Below are 25738 nucleotides of genomic sequence, written 5' to 3'. Positions count from 1 at the left end.
ACCCCCCAGCAGAGCAGGGGCACCCTCCACCAGGCCCCCACTCATGTCTACCACCACCCCCACCCCCCAGCAGTGCAGGGGCACCCTCCACCAGGCCCCCACTCATGTCTCCCACCACCCCCACCCCCCAACAGTGCAGGGGCACCCTCCACCAGGCCCCCACTCATGTCTCCGACCACCCCCACCCCCCAGCAGTGCAGGGGCAGCCTCCACCAGGCCCCCACTCATGTCTACCACCACCCCCACCCCCCAGCAGTGCAGGGGCACCCTCCACCAGGCCCCCACTCATGTCTCCCACCACCCCCACCCCCCAGCATCCAGGGGCACCCTCCACCAGGCCCCCACTCATGTCTCCCACCACCCCCACCCCCCAGCCACCAGGGGCACCCTCCACCAGGCCCCCACTCATGTCCCCCTGCACCCCCACCCCCCAGCATCCAGGGGCACCCTCCACCAGGCCCCCAATCATGTCTCCCACCACCCCCACCCCCCAGCAGTGCAGGGGCAGCCTACACCAGGCCCCCACTCATGTCTCCCACCACCCCCACCCCCCAGCAGTGCAGGGGCAGCCTCCACCAGGCCCCCACTCATGTCTCCCACCACCCCCACCCCCCTGCCACCATGGGCAGCCTCCACCAGGCCCCCACTCATGTCTCCCACCACCCCCACCCCCCAGCCACCGTGGCCACCCTCCACCAGGCCCCCACTCATGTCCCCCTGCACCCCCACCCCCCAGCCACCAGGGGCACCCTCCACCAGGTCCTCACAATCCCCAATCATGTGCGTAATGGTCAGCCTCCACAGCCAAAAAGCCCTACCAAGTAACCCATTCACCCACATGGAAATGGAAATTACATGTTACACCCCCAATGTTCATGAAGCTAATGAACCCATGTCCGTCACACACAATGGTTGCAATTGAATGAGAAAACACCCAACATGACATGCATGAAACCAATGAGATGATACCACACAGTGAAGTATGAAAACAAAATTGTATTGAAAAAAATAAAGAATGCTAAAGAAAGGAAACAAACTACAATGGGAATGAGAAAAAATAAGCTGCATGTCCGTATTAAAAAAAAAACTGCAAATCAGAATCCAAAAAAATGTCGTCCAAAGTCAAATGTAAAAAAATCTCTATGCAATAAAGAACTATGTAAAAAACTACCAAGGGTCCATGAGCCCAACTGAACAAAGGAAACCTACTAAAAAAACCTAACTAAAAATCAACTATATATAAAAAGTGGAGCAGTGTCCGTCGACTCCAAATCATAATAAGAAACAAAGGAAACCTAAAACTAAAGAACTATATACAAAGGCGGCGGGCAAGTCCAGCGGCTCACTCCGTGGTGTCCCGGACCAGGGCATCATCGAACTCCTGTTCGATGTCCCGGAGGCGGTCCAGTTCCATGGCCCCGAGGGTCCGCAGGGACGACGCCGTGTCCTCCTCCAACCCCCGGTGGATTGCCTCGAGGCACTCGGCCCGCCTCAGGGCCCTCCGCATGGAGTTCTCCGCCCTGACCATTGTGAGCCGCGCCTCTTCCGCCCGCCGCCGCTCCGCACCTATGGCGTGGCCCAACCGCTGCCACACGGAAGACACTCTCTGTCCTGGGTCCCCCTGCCCTCCGGCCGATGCCTGCCCCTCCGATGTCGAAAGCCCCGAGCCTTCATGTCTCCCACCATGTTGCTGCTGCTGCTCTGCCTCTGCCCGTGCACTGCCTCATGCTGCCTGCACATCCTCCGCCGGCTGGGGTGCAGTTGTTGATGTGGCCACCCCTGCTGGACCTCCGACTCCCGACTGTGGCAGGGATGCCTCCTCCACCAGCCTGGCCGCACCGTCAGAGGCAGCTCCACAGGGCACCCAGGTGACTGATGGGTGGGAAGATGGCACAGAGGATGACTGGCGCGTAGGGGGTCCAGTTGAGGAGGGGGTCGGAGCAAGCCCCATCAGACGGAGGAATCGGCCTGGGTGACCTGTCCCAGCAGGCTGACGTGGTCAACGAGCCATTCGAGATGACGTGCAGTCTCTCCATGAAAAGACTGCAGGTCACCTCGCATGGCCCGTTGACGCAACGCCACACCAGCCAGGACAGGCTCAACCCGGACCTGGATGGCCACGTCCGCAGGCAGAGGAAGGCCAGTTGACGTCAGCTCATCCCCTGCCTGAAAACTGGTCTGGACGTAGGCATCCCTGCTGGTGCAAGATGATGCAGGGACAGGATCGGGGACAGGATTGCACACAGGCACCTCCGCGGCGGCCTGTGCTGCCTCCTGTCCCTGGTTCTGCACTGCACCACTAGCACCAGTGGGATCCCCACCTCCAGACCCCGTCTCTGGTGCTTGCACGGCCTCCTCCTCCACCAAACCCCCCACCAACCTGGATGACTCCGTGCCATCTTCCTCTGTTGGGCCCTGTGGGGTCCCAGCTGCCCCTTCTGCTGCCGAGGAGTCCAACTGCAACCTCCGCCTCTTGGACCTCCCCCCGGCAGCTGCGGCCTGGGACGCGGCACCGGACTCCTCACTCCCCGACGAGATGACAACACGGGAGGGGAGCCGGGCCTTGCGTCTCCGGCTGGCGGTCGGATCCCCGCCGCTGTGCTTCACAGCACCTTCTCCGCCCTCTTCATCAGTTGACGCTGCTGACAGGGAGAAACAAAACACAGGCATCAGGGCACTGTACAATGGACACATACACACATGACAGTTGCACATGAGTGGCATTGGCAAACCTCAGACATGTCATCACAATCCCCAACACACATGTCATTGCAACTCGCACACATGAGCCTTACCACAGCCATATCGCAACTGCCAGCACGATCCCTACACATACAACAGCATCAGCAGCCAAAGGGGAGCCAGACATCACATGCAACACAGGAAGTGCACCACACATGTACACACACCACCACACTTGCATGCATGTGTACACCTCTGCCAAGTGTCGCACTGTTCAGACGGGCATCCATGTCACATCTGCCAATCAGGCTTCCACATACCGCTGTCACATGCATCCATGTTGCATCACTGTTGCACCCTTGTCAAATACACACACATGCACATGTACACAGTGCTCATACATGCAGCCAAAAACAACATACATGCGTGACATCACGGACATGTCTACTTACATACACATTCATCCAAACATGTGTGCACGCACAACTGCATTTGCCATGCAAGCCTACACACACAAGCACCATCCATGTCTCACACATTACAGCCCTCGCATGTGTCAGCCCCACGGCCCTGTACACCCCCACCCATACTCGACCCCATACAAACAGATGTGCAACCTGCACAATACCGAATAATCACCACATGCACTGCTCACAATCAGGATGCATGTACACTCACCGCTCGACTCCAGACGGGTCTGCTTCTCTAGGACCTGGACGTGGAGCGCTGGGGATATGCGTTCCAGGACCCCCATCTGTTCTTCCGACAAGTGGCCCCGGCGCCCCTTGGCATCCGCTGCCTTCAAGAGGCGCCGGGCCTTGTTCAGGGTCCTGGACCTGAAGTCCTCCCAGCGCTTCCTGACATGTTGTAAGTCCCGGATGCCACCCCCTCCGCGTTGATGGCAGTCACGATGTCAGTCCAGATCCGAGTCCGTCCTTCCTTGTCGGCGCGGGAACTTCCGAAGAGGGCATCATACTGCCCCAGGACTTGCTCCACCAGGACACCAACTTCGGTGGCACTGAAGCTGGAGCCCCTCTGCCTCTCTGGCCGGGGGTTGTCAGTGGTCACAGATGGTGTTTGCCCTGACATGACAACCCCAGAGGCAGGAGTGGGTGGGCAACTGGGTCCTGGGGCTGGGCTGTGGAGCGATGGAATTCCAGTCGGGAGTCTTCGGTTCCAGCAGGGGTGGTCACAGCAACAGCACCCCTGGCTGATGTGCAGGCAGCAAATGGCAGTGCACGTGGGCAGCAGGCAGTCAGGCAGCAGCAGATGGCAGGTGGGAGCGTGCTCGGGGCTCTGGGGGGCAGTAGTTCGGCCTTCTGGGCAGAAGCGTGGTCTTCCGTGTGCTTACGCGTGGCCAGCTTGGTACGGAGTGATTTGGCACGTGAAAATCCTGCACGTCAGCGTGAAAATCGAGGAAAGGCCCTTAGCGCGTAAGCGCGTCAGCACGCATACGCGATTCTATTGGACCAAAGGCCCTCAGCGCGTAAGCGCGTCTATGACGTGACCCGCACTGGTGTTTCCCACACAGCACGTGATGACAGAGCACACGTGGAAAGACTGCACGTCAGAGTGTCATCGCGTGTAATTGGACAGCACGTCAGAGTCTCATCGCGTGTGATTGGTGGAAATGGCCCTACACGCAGAAGTGACAAAGCGTGTAATTGGTGGAAATGGCCCTACACGCAGAAGTGACAAAGCGTGTAATTGGTGGAATTGGCCCTACACGCATAAGTGACAAAGCGTGTAATTGGTGGAAATGGCCCTACACGCATAAGTGACAAAGCGTGTAATTGGTGGAAATGGCCCTAGCGCATACACGCCGCATAAGTGACGCTGGACGTGTGGGCCTGTATAAAAGGTACGTGTAGAACACCATTTCCTTGTACGTGCTTTTCGTGGAGAGCGAGTGGGTGAATTCTGTACTTCTTGTCGTTTCACACGCGATTTACTTCACGGAGTTTCAAGTTCGTATTCCCTGTTACCTCTGACAGCTTTTTCTCTTTTTTCTCTTTTACTGGTTTACCTGGGCCTGTTCCCTCAAACAGTGTTCCCTTCTACTGTTGTCCTGTCTCCTCAGACAGCGTACAAATCTTCTTTTGGCGGGGGTGTTGCCAACCAAACGCGCTCCTTTTTCACGCTCTTTTACCTGGCAGACGGTGAGTCACGCACGTATCTAACATCTGTGCTTGCCCCGTGTGTAGCCTACCCCTTCAGAGGTCATTCTAGGCTGCGTGTGACACGCATACGTTCATTCTTGTGTTACTGGGTGCCACAGCGTAGTGCAGGTTTTTCTTTCTGCACACGTGGTCTAGGAGGTGTTGCGTGCACGTCATCTCCCTTTTTTGGGGCTCCTGTGCGTAGCGTGACCCGTCATCTTTCCCCAGGGGTTACAATCAGCCTTGCAAGAGCACTAGGGTACAATTACCATCTGGTTCCTAACCCCTTTGACCCCCAATTGCCCAGGACAATAGTTTACAGCCACTCCCATACGCACATTTACATCAGTGCCATGGCTGGGAGGCGAGGATTCCGTAAGGGTGGCAAAGGTGGAAGAGCCACAAGTGGTGGCCGTGGTGGATCCGGTAGGGGACGTGGTCGTTACTTGCAGGGTGAGCCTGTCCCCCCATGTGTGGAGGACCAGTCAAGGGCACCCATAATCCCCCCCCCTGTTGAGGCTGATGTGGCTGACACCATCCATGCTCAGCCCTTGTTGGACCAGCCCATTGTGGCACCAGACCTGGCTGACTCCATGGCTGACTTCAGGTCAGCAGGCCTATGACACGTGCGCTGGTGCACGTTGATGTCACCATGCCACGTGCATCTGGGGCAGCAAGGTCATCTGCTGCACCAAGTAGGCAGGGCGGAGAGGCTGCAGGGGCAGCTGCGGCTCCATCCACCTCAGCCCTCACACACCCAGCCAGGACAGTGTCGGTCCTAGTCCATGCTGCTGACATTCCCCCTGACACCATCACACTAGAGCCAATGCCTGCACCAACTCCCATGCTGAGTGTGCAATCCCACACTCCTCATACAGAGTCCACCAGGGCTCCTGCCCCTAGTGTCCAGAGCGGCGCAGCACACTCAGGATCACCACCACCTTCCAAGCGGAAGAGGAAGAGTGCTCGTCCGGCACAGGCTGATGCCCCAGACACGGCTACAAAGTCCGGCCCATCCAGGAAGCCCAGCTTCACGGATGACGAATTGAATGCACTTGTCGAGTATGTGTCCGCACATGACAACAAGATGGTCATTGTTGCAGGATCCAAGACCACACCTGCACAACGCCAGGCACACTGGCAGACCGTTGCGGACATCGTAAGTGCCCTTGGAATCGTGAGGCGCACAGCCAATGATTGCTATAAGCGCTGGAATGACCTAAAGCGCAGGGCAAAGAGTAAGCTGGCCTCAAGTCATGCCGCAACTCTAGTGACTGGAGGTGGGTCTCCAGTAGTAGATATGGAACTCACTCCACATGAGTCAGTCGCTGGGACCTACGTCACGGAGGAACAGATCCAAGGCGTGGGAGATCTGGCTGATTACGAGGCATTGTCCGGTGAGTGCACATGCATGTGTGTGTCATCCATGTGCATGGTGTGTGTGTGAGGGCTTCTGTTTGTGTGCCAGGTGAGAGTGTGTGCGCCTGAGTCGTATGGGTCAGCCATGTGCTTCATGCAATACATCCTGCGCAGCTGCATTTGGCCATAGCAGTATCCCTTCTGCCAACAGTAGACATCTAGCCCAACTGCACGCCAGTTGCCCTTGAAGTGTCACCTTGCCACAACATTGTTGCTTATTTTTCACTGTTCATTCAGTCAGATTGTTTGCATTCCACCACCTTTACTAGGCATGTCGCAGTCCACTAGTCACATGTCTGACATGGCTATGGTAAAGTGGAGTGACTTTGTTACCTGGATATCATTTGTTCACACATGTCCCTGTGCAATTGGACCATTTCAGACTGGCAGCTCCAGGTGAAAAATCTGACCTGTTAGAATTAGAAAAGCTATTACATGCGGGAACTGGACTGAATGAATAGGTGCTGCCCTCCTCTCCATCTTCACTCAATAGCAATGGTACATGCCATCTGTGTGATGGCATGTGTGTTTCACCTGGCAATCACAGGCCAATGTATGATGCCACTGCCAGGCAGCATGCAGAAAATGTGTTCATCTTCCATCTTGGTGTCATCAGTGTGTGCCATTTGCCTGCCCTTCATATGCAGTGAGGGTGCATGCATGGGAGGGTTTTAGTCATGTGGGACATGTGTCAATCAAGTACTGGTTCTCTTGCTTCTCAGCCCTCATTGTGTGCCATGGTGCTAATGCCTGTTTCCATTTCTTTGTTTTTATGTCTTTGCAGGGGAAGACGCACCTGATACTGCTGGGGTTGTGGAGATGGTGCAGACCCAGGAGGGGTCCGAGGGCCGACCAACCACCAGTGAGGGACGTGGTGTGGTGGTGGGTGAGAACCCACAAGTGCTGCAGGTCGTGCTCTCAAGGGGTGTCTCTGGCTGCACCTCCCCCGAGCTGTACTCAGGTGTTGATTCGGATGAGACCTACGTGCCGTCGCAGGTGAGTGTTCCAGGGAGGGATTCTGTTCTGTCCCACCCACCTGCACCAGGGTCAGAACCCTCAATGGGGATGTCAGTGTTGGCAGCTACGCCTTTGGTGGTTATGGATGCAGGGTCACACTCCGCGACATCTGATCCTGTTCCTGGGCCAGCAGATCAGAGGGGGAATGCAGTCCTGCAGCCTAAGGCAGTGCCGGCACAGCAAGTCGCAGTTCGCCTTGCCCCAGACAGGTGTGGTGCCCGCCGACGTGGTGGCCGTACGCCACCTGGCAATACCGCATGGGAGCAATCCATTTACGGTATGGCAACACAACAGGCAGCATCATCCAAGATGATGGCTCAGGCCATGGATAGGGTGGCCACTTCCATTGTCCCCCCTGAAAGGCTGATGGAGCGACTAGAGCAGGCAACTGACTCCATCTGCCAGTCACACAGGGAGGACATGTTGGGGTCCAACAGGGACAGGCGGGCGGCACTGGTGACTCTGCAGGAGGCCATCTCCATTGAGTCCCAGGCTCACAGGGAAGCCCTGAGGCAGGAGCTCTTTCACCTCAGGACGACTCTTGTTGAGCTTGAGGCTTCAACACACCAAAGGACAGAACAGCAGCTGGAGCATCTCACCCGTACGCTCTCAGCTGAGATGCAGGCAACGAGGGCGGAGGTCCGGGCATCCCGTGAGTTGTTGCATGGGGACCTCCGCACACTCATCCTCCAGAACCAGACCTACCACACCCGCATGCTTGCAGCCATGGAGGAGCAGACTAGGGCCTTGCGTGGGCTGCCTCCCATAGTGCAACCACCTCCGGATGCAGCTGCACAGGGTGATAATAGCGACAGCAGTGATACTCCCACAATAGGGTAGCCGTGTGGGCCATGAGCCCATGGAGGTGTTTTTTTTCCCCAGGACCCACACAGGTGGGTTTTGGTGTGCACCCTGTCCTCGGACCTCCTGGGTGGCCTCCCAAACCCCCCCGGGCCCATCAATGGCCATTTTTGATTTTAATTTTTATTTTTGATTTTTATTTTTGATTTTTATTTTTTTAAAATTTTTTATTTTTATTTTTAGTTTTATTTTTATTTTTAATTTCTAAATAATTTTTCCCAATTTTTTTGGGACAATTTGTTGGCTTCCGTGGTTCCTGTGGGCATACGCAGCATTGTGGCTGGGCACATGCAGGCTTGTCATGTATTTGGTTCAGATGCTTGGGTTTGAGTCACACACACCCCTCCTGCTTCCCGTTTCCATGGGCTTGCAAAGGGTGTGCCCAAGTGACATTGACGTACATGGTGACATTGGACTCCCACTACATGTGTGGGTAGTCTAGTCAATACTGTGTGTACATTCCTAGTGCATATTGCTGTTGTTTTGTACACTGCATGTTGCATTGATGTGTAACTCATCATCTGTGTCTACCTCCCAATTTGCAGGTCCCTTCCTCATGTCTACACAAGGCCCTCTAGTCTGGAGATGGGGTCCATGTTGGCAGCAGTGCACCTACAACTCTACATGGCGCCAACACTGCACAGTTGGTAGTGGTGGGAGTGCAGGCATTTCCAGGTGGTGAGACTACTAATATATAACATTTGTGATGTCATGTTAATGGTAGTACCTGCTCAAGTTTGTTGTTGGTCCTGCATTACTGTGAGCATTTCAGGTGTTGCAAGTTTCAATTAGGGACACTCTACATTGTGACACTAGTGTCATGTTGTGGGGATTACTTTGTTTACCTGCAAATAGCATGACATGGCACGGTGTGTCGTGTGGCGGTGCTGGGGATGGGTTGGCTGACATGGCACTGTCCTCTTGTTGCATTTTGCAAGTGGGTATTCATTTTAGCTGCTTGAATGTGTTACTTCACAAAACTGCATTGGTGGTGTCTGTGTGGGTAGGGATGCACACATTGTGACACTTCCAGGTGAACAATCTCAGGCTGATATGGTTTTCACGGTTCATTCTCCAGACATTCAGGATCAGTGTCAGGTTGAGTCATCATTGATTGTCAGATGGAATGTGCCAGGGCAGTGTGCACTCCACAGGGGTGTGATTTCTATGTGAAGTAATTAGCCACTAGCTGTGTACGGGCTGCCTCCCCCCGTGCCCTTTCCCCTCCCATGCGCAGCGGCTGTGCATGTGGTTGGGGATGTGGGGCCACCACCATGTCCACGGCCAGGCCCCGGCGTGTTGCAACGTTGTGCAGGACACATGCTGCCACTATGATCCTGCACACTACTGGGGGAGCGTACAACAGCTGCCCGCCAGAACGGTCAAGGGAGCGAAAGCGTGACTTTAGCACTCCGAATGTGCCCTCCACTATGCCCCGGGTTGTAATGTGGGCTGTGTTATATCTTACCTGGGGTGGCGTGGTGGGGTTCCGAATTGGCGTCATCATGTGGGGGCTGAGAGGGTAGGCACTGTCCCCTGTGGAGGTGGTGATTGGTATCATTGGTGGGGTTGTGACCTTGCTCAGTATCTGACATGCATGCATGTGCAGTGGCAGTCATACTCACCAAGCAGCCATGTATCGCCATGCCGCCCAGCTTCTAGGTCCCGGCTTAGGGTGGACATTCGGTAAATGAAGCTGTCGTGGGTTGACCCGGGATAGTTGGCATATACTGAGGTGATGATTTTTATTTTTTTTTATTTTTATTTTTTTTTTTACATTTATAAAGCGCTCACACAGCCCGCAGGCATCGAGACGCTGTTACAGGAATTGTTTGTTTTTCTTAGTTGCGTATTTTTTTTTTTTTGTCTTAGTTACGTATTTATAACGCGCTTAAACACCCAGAGGTTTCTAAGCGCGGACCCGGGGATCGAACCTGTTGTTGCTTCGTGTCGTCTTGCTTCCAAGACGCGCACGCTGCCGCTGAGCTATCCTCCCGGGACAGTTCCCTTGGCATTACATACTACCTGCACGTTGATGGAATGCCAGTGCTTGCGGTTCCTATAGATGTGCTCAGATGCCCTGGGGGGACGTAGAGCCACATGGGTGCAGTCGATGGCACCTAGCACTTTGGGGAATCGTGCCACAGCGTAAAAATCCAGGGCGGCAGCATGCCTTTCTGCAGGTGTTCTGGGCAGGTATATGTGCCTGCGGACTGATGGGCGTGCAGTGATGATGTTCAAGACCTGGTGTAGGCAGCGTGACTGGGTGGCCTGTGATACACCACCCACAATGGCACTTGTCCGCTGAAATGATCCAGTGGCTAAGAAGTGCAGTACATTGAGGACCTTCTCCAGGGGGCTGAGTGCTTGGGAGCACAGGGTGGGTGATGTGAGGTCATCCTCCCACTCACTCACCAGGTCCAGTATAATGTGTGGTGGAAACCTGTACCTCCCATGCACCTGGTCATCAGGCATCCCGAAAAGGCTGGTTCTGGGTGTGAATATTCTGGCCCTGACTATCCTCCTCCTCCTCCTTTGGTAGGCCACGCCCACTGCTGCTAGGAACGGTATGTTCATCCTGGGTCTGAGCTTGTTATTTTGTTAGTGTGCAAATTAATGCGTTGCGCGTGTTGTAGGCGAGCGTGTGACCCGCGCACCCCTGAAATCCAGTACCCAGTCCAATAGCGTGTGGAAATTCCCGCGCACCCCGGGATACAGGTGCGCTGACGTACTTGCGTGTGTAAGTGTCCGCGCACCCCTGATATACACGTACATAGGCCAATCGCGTGTACGCGCACTTTTGTCCAATTACACGCGATGACACTCTGACGTGCTGTCCAATTACACGCGATGACACTCTGACGTGCAGTCTTTCCACGTGTGCTCTGTCATCACGTGCTGTGTGGGAAACACCCGTGCGGGTCACGTCACAGACGCGTTTACGCGCTGAGGGCCTTTGGTCCAATAGAATCGCGTATGCGTGCTGACGCGTTTACGCGCTGAGGGCCTTTGGTCCAATAGAATCGCGTATGCATGCTGACGCGTTTACGCGCTGAGGGCCTTTGGTCCAAACGAATCGCGTATGCGTGCTGACGCGCTTACGCGCTAAGGGCCTTTCCTCGATTTTCACGCTGACGTGCAGGATTTTCACGTGCCAAATCACTCCGTACCAAGCTGGCCACGCTTAAGCACACGGAAGACCACGCTCCTGCACAGAAGGCCGAACTACTGCCCCCCAGAGCCCCGAGCACGCTCCCACCTGCCATCTGCTGCTGCCTGACTGCCTGCTGCCCACATGCACTGCCATTTGCTGCCTGCACATCAGCCAGGGGTGCTGTTGCTGTGACCACCCCTGCTGGAACCGAAGACTCCCGACTGGAATTCCATCGCTCCACAGCCCAGCCCCAGGACCCAGTTGCCCACCCACTCCTGCCTCTGGGGTTGTCATGTCGGGGCCAACACCATCTGTGACCACTGATAACCCCCGGCCAGAGAGGCAGAGGGGCACCAGCTTCAGTGCCACCGAAGTTGGTGTCCTGGTGGAGCAAGTCCTGGGGCAGTATGATGCCCTCTTCGGAAGTTCCCGCGCCGACAAGGAAGGACGGACTCGGATCTGGACTGACATCGTGACTGCCATCAACGCGGAGGGGGTGGCAGTCCGGGACTTACAACATGTCAGGAAGCGCTGGGAGGACTTCAGGTCCAGGACCCTGAACAAGGCCCGGCGCCTCTTGAAGGCAGCGGATGCCAAGGGGCGCCGGGGCCACTTGTCGGAAGAACAGATGGGGGTCCTGGAACGCATATCCCCAGCGCTCCACGTCCAGGTCCTAGAGAAGCAGACCCATCTGGAGTCGAGCGGTGAGTGTACATGCATCCTGATTGTGAGCAGTGCGTGTGGTGATTATTCGGTATTGTGCAGGTTGCACATCTGTTTGTATGGGGTCGAGTATGGGTGGGGGTGTACAGGGCCGTGGGGCTGACACATGCGAGGGCTGTAATGTGTGAGACATGGATGGTGCTTGTGTGTGTAGGCTTGCATGGCAAATGCAGTTGTGCGTGCACACATGTTTGGATGAATGTGTATGTAAGTAGACATGTCCGTGATGTCACGCATGTATGTTGTTTTTGGCTGCATGTATGAGCACTGTGTACATGTGCATGTGTGTGTATTTGACAAGGGTGCAACAGTGATGCAACATGGATGCATGTGACAGCGGTATGTGGAAGCCTGATTGGCAGATGTGACATGGATGCCCGTCTGAACAGTGCGACACTTGGCAGAGGTGTACACATGCATGCAAGTGTGGTGGTGTGTGTACATGTGTGGTGCACTTCCTGTGTTGCATGTGATGTCTGGCTCCCCTTTGGCTGCTGATGCTGTTGTATGTGTAGGGATGGTGCTGGCAGTTGCGATATGGCTGTGGTATGGCTCATGTGTGCGAGTTGCAATGACATGTGTGTTGGGGATTGTGATGACATGTCTGAGGTTTGCCAATGCCACTCATGTGCAACTGTCATGTGTGTATGTGTCCATTGTACAGTGCCCTGATGCCTGTGTTTTGTTTCTCCCTGTCTGCAGCGTCAACTGATGAAGAGGGCGGAGAAGGTGCTGTGGAGCACAGCGGCGGGGATCAGACCGCCAGCCGGAGACGCAAGGCCCGGCTCCCCTCCCGTGTTGTCATCTCGTCGGGGAGTGAGGAGTCCGGTGCCGCGTCCCAGGCCGCAGCTGCCGGGGGGAGGTCCAAGAGGCGGAGGTTGCAGTTGGACTCCTCGGCAGCAGAAGGGGCAGCTGGGACCCCACAGGGCCCAACAGGGGAAGATGGCACGGAGTCATCCAGGTTGGTGGGGGGTTTGGTGGAGGAGGAGGCCGTGCAAGCACCAGAGACGGGGTCTGGAGGTGGGGATCCCACTGGTGCTAGTGGTGCAGTGCAGGACCAGGGACAGGAGGCAGCACAGGCTGCCGCGGAGTTGCCTGTGTGCAATCCTGTCCCCGATCCTGTCCCTGCATCATCTTGCACCAGCAGGGATGCCTACGTCCAGACCCGTTTTCAGGCAGGGGATGAGCTGATGTCAACTGGCCTTCCTCTGCCTGCGGACGTGGCCATCCAGGTCCGGGTTGAGCCTGTCCTGGCTGGTGTGGCGTTGCGTCAACGGGCCATGCGAGGTGACCTGCAGTCTTTTCATGGAGAGACTGCACGTCATCTCGAATGGCTCGTTGACCACGTCAGCCTGCTGGGACAGGTCACCCAGGCCGGATTCCTCCGTCTGATGGGGCTTGCTCCGACCCCCTCCTCAACTGGACCCCCTACGCGCCAGTCGTCCTCTGTGCCATCTTCCCACCCATCAGTCACCTGGGTGCCCTGTGGAGCTGCCTCTGACGGTGCGGCCAGGCTGGTGGAGGAGGCATCCCTGCCACAGTCGGGAGTCGGAGGTCCAGCAGGGGTGGCCACATCAACAACTGCACCCCAGCCGGCGGAGGATGTGCAGGCAGCAGGAGGCAGTGCATGGGCAGAGGCAGAGCAGCAGCAGCAACATGGTGGGAGACATGAAGGCTTGGGGCTTTCGACATCGGAGGGGCAGGCATCGGCCGGAGGGCAGGGGGACCCAGGACAGAGAGTGTCTTCCGTGTGGCAGCGGTTGGGCCACGCCATAGGTGCGGAGCGGCGGCGGGCGGAAGAGGCGAAGCTCACAATGATCAGGGCGGAGAACTCCATGCGTAGGGCCCTGAGGCGGGCCGAGTGCCTCGAGGCAATCCGCAGGCGGTTGGAGGAGGACACGGCGTCGTCCCTGCGGACCCTCGGGGCCATGGAACTGGACCGCCTCCGGGACATCGAACAGGAGTTCGATGATGCCCTGGCCCGGGACACCACGGAGTGAGCCGCTGGACTTGCCCGCCGCCTTTGTATATAGTTCTTTAGTTTTAGGTTTCCTTTGTTTCTTATTATGATTTGGAGTCGACGGACACTGCTCCACTTTTTGTATATAGTTGATTTTTAGTTAGGTTTTTTAGTAGGTTTCCTTTGTTCAGTTGGGCTCATGGACCCTTGGTAGTTTTTTACATAGTTCTTTATTGCATAGAGATTTTTTTACATTTGACTTTGGACGACATTTTTTTGGATTCTGATTTGCAGTTTTTTTGTTTTAATACGGACATGCAGCTTATTTTTTCTCATTCCCATTGTAGTTTGTTTCCTTTCTTTAGCATTCTTTATTTTTTTCAATACAATTTTGTTTTCATACTTCACTGTGTGGTATCATCTCATTGGTTTCATGCATGTCATGTTGGGTGTTTTCCCATTCAATTGCAACCATTGTGTGTGACGGACATGGGTTCATTAGCTTCATGAACATTGGGGGTGTAACATGTAATTTCCATTTCCATGTGGGTGAATGGGTTACTTGGTAGGGCTTTTTGGCTGTGGAGGCTGACCATTACGCACATGATTGGGGATTGTGAGGACCTGGTGGAGGGTGCCCCTGGTGGCTGGGGGGTGGGGGTGGTGGGAGACATGGATGGGGGCCTGGTGGAGGGTGCCCCTGGATGCTGGGGGTGGGGGTGCAGGGGGACATGAGTGGGGGCCTGGTGGGGGCTGCCCATGGTGGCAGGGGGTGGGGGTGGTGGGAGACATGAGTGGGGGCCTGGTGGTGGGTGCCCCTGGTGGCTGGGGGGTGGGGGTGGTGGGAGACATGAGTGGGGGCCTGGTGGAGGCTGCCCCTGCACTGCTGGGGGGTGGTGGGAGACATGAGTGGGGGCCTGGTGGAGGCTGCCCCTGCACTGCTGGGGGGTGGGGGTGGTGGGAGACATGAGTGGGGGCCTGGTGGAGGGTGCCCCTGCACTGCTGGGGGGTGGGGGTGGTGGGAGACATGAGTGGGGGCCTGGTGGAGGGTGCCCCTGCACTGCTGGGGGGCGGGGGTGGTGGGAGACATGAGTGGGGGCCTGGTGGAGGGTGCCCCTGGTGGCTGGGGGGTGGGGGTGGTGGGAGACATGGGTGGGGGCCTGGTGGAGGCTGCCCCTGCACTGCTGGGGGGTGGGGGTGGTGGGAGACATGAGTGGGGGCCTGGTGGAGGCTGCCCCTGCACTGCTGGGGGGTGGGGGTGGTGGGAGACATGAGTGGGGGCCTGGTGGAGGCTGCCCCTGCACTGCTGGGGGGTGGGGGTGGTGGGAGACATGAGTGGGGGCCTGGTGGAGGGTGCCCCTGGATGCTGGGGGTGGGGGTGCAGGGGGACATGAGTGGGGGCCTGGTGGAGGGTGCCCCTGGTGGCTGGGGGGTGGGGGTGGTGGGAGACATGAGTGGGGGCCTGGTGGAGGGTGCCCCTGGATGCTGGGGGGTGGGGGTGGTGGGTGACATGAGTGGGGGCCTGGTGGAGGGTGCCCCTGCACTGCTGGGGGGTGGGGGTGGTGGTAGACATGAGTGTGGGCCTGGTAGAGGCTGCCCCTGCACTGCTGGGGGGTGGGGGTGGTGGGAGACATGAGTGGGGGCCTGGTGGAGGGTGCCCCTGCACTGCTGGGGGGTGGGGGTGGTGGGAGACATGAGTGGGGGCCTGGTGGAGGGTGCCCCTGCACTGCTGGGGGGTGGGGGTGGTGGGAGACATGAGTGGGGGCCTGGTGGGTGCTGCCCATGGTGGCAGGGGGGTGGGGGTGGTGGGAAACATGAGTGGGGGCCTGGTGGAGGGTGCCCCTGGTGGCTGGGGGGTGGGGGTGGTGGGAGACATGGGTGGGGGCCTGGTGGAGGCTGCCCCTGCACTGCTGGGGGGGTGGGGGTGGTGGGAGACATGAGTGGGGGCCTGGTGGAGGGTGCCCCTGGTGGCTGGGGGGTGGGGGGGGTGGGAGACATGGGTGGGGGCCTGGTGGAGGCTGCCCCTGGTGGCTGGGGGTGGGGGTGGTGGGAGACATGAGTGGGGGCCTGGTGGAGGCTGCCCCTGCACTGCTGGGGGGTGGTGGTAGACATGAGTGGGGGCCTGGTGGAGGGTGCCCCTGCACTGCTGGGGGGTGGGGGTGGCGGTAGACATGAGTGGGGGCCTGGTGGAGGCTGCCCCTGCACTGCTGGGGGGTGGGGGTGGTGGGAGACATGGGTGGGGGCCTGGTGGAGGCTGCCCATGGTGGCAGGGGGGTGGGGGTGGTGGGAGACATGTGTGGGGGCCTGGTGGAGGCTGCCCCTGCACTGCTGGGGGGTGGGGGGGGTGGGAGACATGAGTGGGGGCCTGGTGGGGGCTGCCCATGGTGGCAGGGGGGTGGGGGTGGTGGGAGACATGAGTGGGGGCCTGGTGGAGGCTGCCCCTGCACTGCTGGGGGGTGGGGGTGGTGGGAGACATGAGTGGGGGCCTGGTGGAGGCTGCCCCTGCACTGCTGGGGGTGGTGGGAGACATGAGTGGGGGCCTGGTGGAGGCTGCCCCTGCACTGCTGGGGGGTGGGGGTGGTGGGAGACATGAGTGGGGGCCTGGTGGAGGGTGCCCCTGGATGCTGGGGGGTGGGGGTGCAGGGGGACATGAGTGGGGGCCTGGTGGAGGGTGCCCCTGCACTGCTGGGGGGTGGGGCTGGTGGGAGACATGAGTGGGGGCCTGGTGGAGGCTGCCCCTGCACTGCTGGGGGGTGGCGGTGGTGGGAGACATGAGTGGGGGCCTGGTGGAGGCTGCCCCTGCACTGCTGGGGGATGGGGGTGGTGGGAGACATGAGTGGGGGCCTGGTGGAGGGTGCCCCTGCACTGCTGGGGGGTGGGGGTGGTGGTAGACATGAGTGGGGGCCTGGTGGAGGCTGCCCCTGTACTGCTGGGGGGTGCGGGTGGTGGGAGACATGAGTGGGGGCCTGGTGGAGGGTGCGGGTGGTGGGAGACATGGGTGGGGGCCTGGTGGAGGCTGCCCATGGTGGCAGGGGTGTGGGGCTGGTGGGAGACATGAGTGGGGGCCTGGTGGAGGGTGCCCCTGCACTGCTGGGGGGTGGGGGTGGTGGTAGACATGAGTGGGGGCCTGGTGGAGGCTGCCCCTGCACTGCTTGGGGGTGCGGGTGGTGGGAGACATGAGTGGGGGCCTGGTGGAGGGTGCCCCTGCACTGCTGGGGGGTGGGGGTGGTGGGAGACATGGGTGGGGGCCTGGTGGAGGCTGCCCATGGTGGCAGGGGTGTGGGGCTGGTGGGAGACATGAGTGGGGGCCTGGTGGAGGGTGCCCCTGGTGGCTGGGGGGTGGGGGTGGTGGGAGACATGAGTGGGGGCCTGGTGGAGGGTGCCCCTGGTGGCTGGGGGGTTGGGGTGGTGGGAGACATGGGTGGGGGCCTGGTGGAGGGTGCCCCTGCACTGCTGGGGGGTGGGGGTGGTGGGAGACATGAGTGGGGGCCTGGTGGAGGGTGCCCCTGCACTGCTGGGGGGTGGGGGTGGTGGGAGACATGAGTGGGGGCCTGGTGGGGGCTGCCCATGGTGGCAGGGGGGTGGGGGTGGTGGGAGACATGAGTGGGGGCCTGGTGGTGGGTGCCCCTGGTGGCTGGGGGGTGGGGGTGGTGGGAGACATGCATTGTTGATCAGTAGTGCAAGGTGACATGTGGTTTGGCTGGGGGGCATGCCCATGGTGGATGGGCTGCCTGCGGGACATGAGCAGGGGTGCAGGGTAGTCCCCCGTGGTGTGGGCTGCCTGCAGGGGCCGTGGAGGTTATGGAGCGTACACCTGGGAGGACCCACACGGCCAATTCACATGTGGTACTCCCCAGAACCCCTGAAATACACATACCCTGCTGAAATCGCGTGTGGAACTTCCCGCGCACCCCTGAAATACACGTACCCTGCTCGCACTGGGCCAATCGCGTGTGGAACTTCCTGCGCACCCCTGCAATACACGTACCCTGATGAAATCGCGTGTGGAACTTCCCGCGCCCCCCTGAAATACACATACCCTGCTGAAATCGCGTGTGGAAATTCCCGCGCACCGCTGAAATACACGTACCCTGATGAAATCGCGTGTGGAACTTCCCGCGCACCCCTGAAATACACATACCCTGCTGAAATCGCGTGTGGAACTTCCCGCTCACCCCTGAAATACACGTACCCTGCTTGCACGGGGCCAATCGCGTGTGGAACTTCCCGCGCACCCCTGAAATACACGTACCCTGCTTGCACGGGGCCATTCGCGTGTGGAACTTCCCGCGCACCCCTGAAATACACGTACCCTGCTCGCACTGGGCCAATCGCGTGTGGAACTTCCCGCGCACCCCTGCAATACACGTACCCTGATGAAATTGCGTGTGGAACTTCCCGCGCACCCCTGAAATACACATACCCTGCTGAAATCGCGTGTGGAAATTCCTGCGCACCCCTGAAATACACGTAACCTGCTCGCACTGGGCCAATCGCGTGTGGAACTTCCCACGCACCCCTGAAATACACGTACCCTGATGAAATCGCGTGTGGAACTTCCCGCGCACCCCTGAAATACACATACCCTGCTGAAATCGGGTGTGGAACTTCCCGCGCACCCCTGAAATACACGTACCCTGCTTGCACGGGGCCAATCGCGTGTGGAACTTCCCGCGCACCCCTGAAATACACGTACACTGCTTGCACGGGGCCATTCGCGTCTGGAACTTCCCGCGCACCCCTGAAATACACGTACCCTGCTCGCACTGGGCCAATCGCGTGTGGAACTTCCCCGCACCCCTGAAATACACGTACCCTGATGAAATCGCGTGAGGAACTTCCCGCGCACCCATGAAATACACATACCCTGCTGAAATCGCGTGTGGAACTTCCCGCGCACTCCTGGAATCCACGTACACGGCCAAATCGCGTGTGGAACTTCCCGCGCACCCCTGAAATCCATGTACCCGGCCAAATCGCATGTGAGACTTCCCACGCACCCCGGTATACACGCACACGTATTTTTTGTCAGCGGGTGTCCGTGTTTGTGGGTACCCCTTTGCACGTCATTTGTCCTGGAGGGCCACAGTATAGGACATTCATCATGGCAGTATATAGGTGCTATTTGTTTGCGCACCTTTTGGCGCACATTTCTTACAGCCGCAGAGACGCTACCGCCTGCTTTCTTGTGGCGGTCGTGTTTGTGCCTGTGCGCTGGTTTGAGCGTGCGCTTTTTTGCCCTATTCTATTCCATGAATACGTGTTGTAGGCGAGCGTGTGGGCATTCCGCGCACTTGTGCCCTGTACTTCCCCCGTGACGCCCACGTTTTGGCAAGTTGTTCCCCATTCCGAGTGTTACGCCCGTGTTCCGCCTACTTTTGTTGCGTGCGCCGCGCTATGTGCGATTTTCGCTGTGGCCTGTGCGATTTTCTCTGTGACCTGGCGCACGCAGTTAGATGGCCTGTGCGCCAACGTGCGCCGCACACTTTTTTATCGCACATCCGCTGGTTTTCTCGTGCACTGCCTTCCATGAATCGATGTGCGCTGCTTTTCGTGCGATTTTCGCACTTGCACTGCGATTTTCGCTATTCCACTGCGATTCGCACGTTTTTGCCCACTTGCGCCGCGCTAATTATTCCATGAATCGGCCTGTATGTCATTTTAAGTAAACCGGTAGTGCATATTCCAGCCGCAAATAAGCCAATAACTCAGCAGTCATATTAGAAATAATACAGGGAGGTCAATGTTCAATGTTAATGCTTGAAAAAGAAATCTCAAACAGATCCCAGGAAGTTCTTTTAGGACAGGGAGGGGCAGATAATGGGCAGAAATGGCAGTAGGAATAAGTAAATCAATGGATGGGTAAATAACTAAACAATACCTACAACAGTTTGTCCCTTCTCACATGCCATCTTCTTCCTAGCTATACTCCAATGCATTTGTTTTGGGTAATAGGTAGTGCTGCAGCCCCTCCTAAAAGCCAAAAAAACAAAATATACAGACACAGGGGGTCATTCCGAGCCTGGCGGTAAGGGGTTAATGGTGCCGGTAAAGGTTACGAGTTCTGCTCGCGGGACTCGCTAAGGACGCCTGGTTTTTCCAGGCGGCCTTAGAGAGTCCTGCAACCAGCCCAGCATGCTAACATCGGGCCTATTGTTAGCATGCTCCCCATTCCCATTGAGCCCTATGGGGGCTCGAATGGGAATGGGGATGCACAGGGTTTGGGTTCCTTGAATGAGGAATTACCGGGTCCTCCAGGGTCGGAATGGCCCGGTAATTCCTCATTCAAGGAACCTGGTACCCGGTAAGGGGGTAGCCATGCCGCTAACAGCGGCATGGCTACCTCCTACCTCGTAATGACCCCCACAGACTCTTCTTCCCACCCAACAGAGTTGCAAAAAATCATGGGTATAAGCACACCTACTTGGAAAAACAGTAATTTGTAAGCTGAATTACATGCACTTAGGTTGATGATTCACTCAAGGGAATTATAAAATTGTTAGGCTTGTCCAACCATTCCAAGATGGGGCCAGTGAAAAAGTTGATTTTCTTAAAATGCAATGGGTCAATGAGAGGTACTCTCTGCATCAAGGAGCAGCAGATTTTTCTGCTTTGGGGACTTCGTTATTGTATTCTTTAACTGTGCTTACAGTGCACCCATTGACAAATAGTAGGCAAGTTCCAATAACAATAACTTTTTTAAATTAAAAAGTTACCGGATCACCAAACTCAAAACATTGTTCATCTCGCCGTGAGATCATCATTCCATTCTTTGAAAACTAGACAAGGAGAAAATGAGGAAAGAGTCCCCATGCTATGCTCTGGTCGTCTTGAACTCCAGCCCAGTGGCAACCCAGACTGCTTTCAGTTTAGGCAAGAACTAAAGTAAAGACCTGGATCTTCCAACAACACCTTGGTGTCAGCTAGTTTCTGACTATCTTGTGCACACCACCATCTATATCTTGCACTCTGATAATTTATACTAATGTTTACTTAAATTCATGTCACCGATGTTTCACTATTACCTGTGAAGTGCTCTGTTGCTCATGAGATAGGTTTGCGCTATGAACATTAATAATATTAATATTAATAACAATAATATGTATACTTGTAATACAGCACAAAAGTGCAAAAGTGAAACAATATCAATGTACGAAGCAGCACCAAGATAACCACAAATATGGACACAAATATGTAATGTGGCACAAATGTGAAGACACAAAACCTGGAAAAAAAGAAACTCTTAAAAGCAATATTCAACACACCTCTCTGCATTTCTCATAATAGCTCTGTTGTCAGGAAATGGTTAAGAGTATAAGAGAAGGTTCACCATGATGTATGCTTTTTGCACCACAGAGCAGATGATTGACACCATGGCCACGTTTACATTGTGCTGCAAGAATGTTGCCAGAAACCTAAAGCGCTGTACAAAATATGCAGTATTATTATTATTATTATTATTATTATTATTATTATTATTATTATTATTGGTATTATAATTATTATCATGTAATGGAGAGCAATATACGTATTGTGTGATGACAAACAACACATTTCCTTTTACAGATCACAGAACAATTATTGTGACCATAATGTCATTCTGTCCCATTTTGTATGCTGTTGCTGAAGTGGGAAAAACAAACTTATAATGGTAGATAGACGAACTGAATTTCTTTCATAGGCCCAATGAGGGCAAGGCAAACTATAGGCAGCTATATTATACATTTTGCATAGTGGTAGAAGTGTTTTCCTTATTTCTAATCGAAAAACTGAATCCGTGTTTAAAATTGTACAAAGATCCTATGTTAAATAAAGTACCATGATCCTAAAATGTTCTCTGAGCTAAGTGGCCTGCAGCCTTTTTGTTATTGAATGCTGATTGCAAATATACGATTTCAATTTTCAAAAATGACCCTAATTTCTAATGCTAACATTGTTTTTCTTTGTTTTGCGAAATGCAAAAAATAGGACATGGTTGGTACCACGTAATTAGGACATTTGACTCCGGAGAAATAACTTCTGAATAACTCTGCTATTTTATCTCGCAGCATGAAACCATATGAAACATTGAAATTGCTGCAATTCATGCTGTTTTAAATTCCCTTTTACGCTATCATTTGAGTTCCATTCCAACATGATCCCCTTTTCACAGTTGCGTCCCCCTAAACCTGCACTGTCCTTTTGTCTCATTCTTCCACTCCATCCTGACCTTGAGTCATCATCCTGCTTAGCCATGGAAACTAATTCAGTTTTCATTTTTCAATTTACATTAAGAAAGGTATCTGCCAAATGTGACAAATCGTGCTCGGTCATAATCTACACGCTAAAGTCATGGCCATAGATCTGCAACTGCTATATTATATTGGAACAAAGGTTGGCCACGTGATGGGTTTTCATGGGCCACATAGGCCATTTTGATTAAGCCGCCATCTTGTTTTTATGCTGTATGCGAAAATGGTATTCAGACTTCAGCACAGCCTGTCAGTCGTGTATGCATTGTAACTGGGAAAAGGGCCTAGTCGCACTCGAATGTGATGATGCGCCTTTTCTGCTATGGGTTACCATCACAAATCTTACTAAACATGACGGCGCAGTCCCATCATTCTCCAGTTCCGTGTCAGCAGAAAGCTTAGAGGTCGCAACCGCAGTGCAGAAGTGCAGGAACTGGCTGCTACTGAGAGATAATTAAGTTATTACAATACAAAGCGAGCGGGAGGAGACCTAAAGGTTCCTGGAGCAAAATGAACAGCCATGTCAGCATGTGTAGCGAGTAAAGTTATTCCTTTTCTGACATTAAGGCGACACGCTCATTTTTTTCATGCCAGGAGGATCATAAATATCCTGCAGTATTTTAATCTGGCGTTTCTCGGCGTGGTGGCTGCGGTAAACTAGCCATCAAACAGGCAAGGAACACTTCTAAGAACAGTACCTTTGTATAGGTTATATTATTTTCCTGAAATTGTGTCTGTATTAGTGGCTAACTGAAACTAATATGTAAAACATGTGTGGCCAAAAGGATTGGTGTATTTCTGAGTCCTTTTACTGATGTCAACTCTAAAGACATGAAGGTTTATGAAGAGGACAATTGCTATCTAATAGTGAAAGAATAGACTCAAGGTTTTTACTCACAACATCTGAGCTTCCACCCCAGTCAAAATCAGCTACTCATGTGCCAACACAGTCCACCCTTGGTTCTTTTTCCGATAGCTTGTCTGAGCTCAAGCTTCATGTTTCTGTGATGTCGATGCATGGGGTTTAAGAAAATTACCAGCACCATGAAATATGTTGAAAAGATAAACAACAATGCCCTCGATTTAGAGAGCCTGGAGCAGGCAGCAGCCAACAACCACTTTGTCTCCACGGAGCCTGACTGGCACGTGGGGAGCCTGCCCCATGAAGATAATGAGCCAACAGGGCGGCCTGAGGTGCTTCTGCAATGCAGATTCCGTCCGCTGCCAGGTGGCTTTCCCATCCACCTCCACAAGCTCGGGGAATCCGCTAGTCGTCCCTGGCTATGAGAAAGGAGGTGGGAGGGGCGTAAACTTAAGTTTGGACCCAGGGGGGGCTTACATTGCTCCCAGATCCATATGTCCAGAAAGGAGGTGGCAAAACAGACCGAAAGACACTGTGCCACTACCTTGGCGTAAGCAGTGATTACCTCGGGCTACCGGCGCTATACAAAAATGAAATACATACATATAGGATAGGATGGTTTAAGGACAACTTCATGGTTTAGCCTTGGGCTGGCCTCCTTCTGTGTTCTATGTTGTGTTTCTGTTTGTTTAAGCGCCCTAATGCCCTCGGGCTACCGGCGCTATACAAAAATGAAATACATACATACATACACCAGCATAGAGCGGGTGGAGATCTAGCAGATCCCTAAACCCAGCTCTGACATGGGCAGCGGCTTCTGTCATTCGGTTTAAAGATATTGGAGGAAGGGCGGGTGGAGCTTCCACTAGCAAAGCTCACACAAGCCACACCTCTGTAGCTGGAGGCCCAAGCAAAGATGGCAGGCGATGGCAGTAGCTCCTTCTGCAACTCGGAATAGGGGCATGAGGGATCCTAATGTTATGGTAGACTTTCGTTCTGTGAGTGCACTTGACACACCCTGATGTGAGGGCTTGCATACTTCATTCACCTTAAAGATGAGTTTGTAAAGCCTTCATGCAAAGGACTCCCATGTTATCGGAACATAAGTAGCAATTTATGGACAGCTTCGGAGAGAGAAAGGACAAGCATCCACAGACAACTGAAAAGAACTGCCCTTTTGTTTGTAATAATAATAATTGAGCATTTATATAGCACTACGAACCCTCAGGCACCTGAGCGCTGCTTTTTATTACCCACGGTGTATGGTGCTCATTTATCAACCTCGGAAGGATGAAAGGATGAGTTTGGCACTGCCGGGATTCGAACCTGCGTCAACAATCCCTTTGCTGGTTATTCAAGCTTTTACTTGGAAACCGCCACTTGCAATGAGTGTTTATAGCTATGTCGCCGACACTTACACAAATCGGACACAACTGATCCCCAGTCAGAGTTTGCCCTGTAAAAGAGAAACGGGTCACTTGCCGTAACCTAGCATGCAGTATTTATTGGCCTACTCGCTGCTGTGGCAGAACAACAATGGTATCCTGTGACCAGTAACACAGTGAGTAAGACAGCGAGAACAACGAGCCATCCCGAGGCATTGAAAGATCCCAATTCCCTCGACTTCCTAGAATCTCTCCTCGCATTCAGATAATGACGCAGTGTGTTCTTTATGTCATTTCCCCAACTCTGTCCTCGAGGCAAACATGTAAACGCCATTGTGGGCATGCATTTTTTATGACCGTGATAGCGATCCAGAGCCGATGTCAAAACATGCTCAAGTTGCTTGAACAACGACATGGCTTCTTAAGAGCTGTACAATGACAACAGCGACATGGCTTCTCAAGCGCTGACCAATGACTGTTCTTAACATAGAACATCTTTAAATTACTAACTTGCCTTAGTTTTCAAAATGGAGCTGCATCGCTTAGTCACAATGAATACGATTCAAAGAGAATAGGCACACCAGGCTGCACTTTGAGATACAGGTGTTCTTCGTATGATGTACCTGTTAAATAGTGTATTACAAGGTATATTGTACACAATATATACCTGAGAGGGGTGCCCAAAAGAAGAAGGTGGCCAAAATGTTGCATGGTCTCTCAGATTGAACCAACGCTTGCATATTACTCTTGGTGGTGGGGATAAAGGCAGGCCCTCAAACATTTTGCAGAATCATGCTGTGTCGCTGCTTCCCTCAAACGAGCCTTTATATGCCATGACTGAAGCATGATTGCTGTGGCAAAGATCACAATTACCAAAAGAGAGAGGTATGGGGTGGGGCTGGGGTGGAAGGGAAAAAAACGTACCTGAATCCCTGGCGGGGGACGATGGCAGCCTCCAGCAGCTTGGAGGCTCATAGCGAGGATGGCCCGCTTTGAGCCTCCTCATTGGCTGAGGGGCTGCCAGTCCCCACCGTGGACAAAGTATTGGAATCCCGGCTGAGGGATTCTCAGCCGGGTAGTGCCCCGGCGAGAGCCAATCAGAATATGTTTTACATTCTGGTTGACTCTCGTCGGGTACTAATGATCAATAATCAATTCTATATGAACACAAGGCGTCCTTCAGAAATCTGATGTACACTACATCAGTACATGAAACAAGCAGATGTCTGTTGAAATGATCACCAGACCTGTGGATGCCAGTATACTACTGAATATTTTAATGCAT

The 25738-nt window shown here is 54.6% G+C and overlaps 1 protein-coding gene across 3 annotated transcripts in view; it reads left to right on the top strand.

The window, feature by feature from the left end:
* Nucleotides 1–25738, top strand: part of MYO16 (myosin XVI) — a 3167675-nt gene that overhangs the window by 2448766 nt on the left and 693171 nt on the right. The gene's annotated exons all lie outside the window — the stretch shown is intronic.

This window comes from Ambystoma mexicanum, chromosome 7p (genome assembly GCF_040938575.1).
Source record: "Ambystoma mexicanum isolate Mex_15411 chromosome 7p, UKY_AmexF1_1, whole genome shotgun sequence".
Taxonomy (NCBI): Eukaryota; Metazoa; Chordata; class Amphibia; order Caudata; family Ambystomatidae; genus Ambystoma; species Ambystoma mexicanum.
This window is presented reverse-complemented; position numbering and strand designations above follow the sequence as displayed.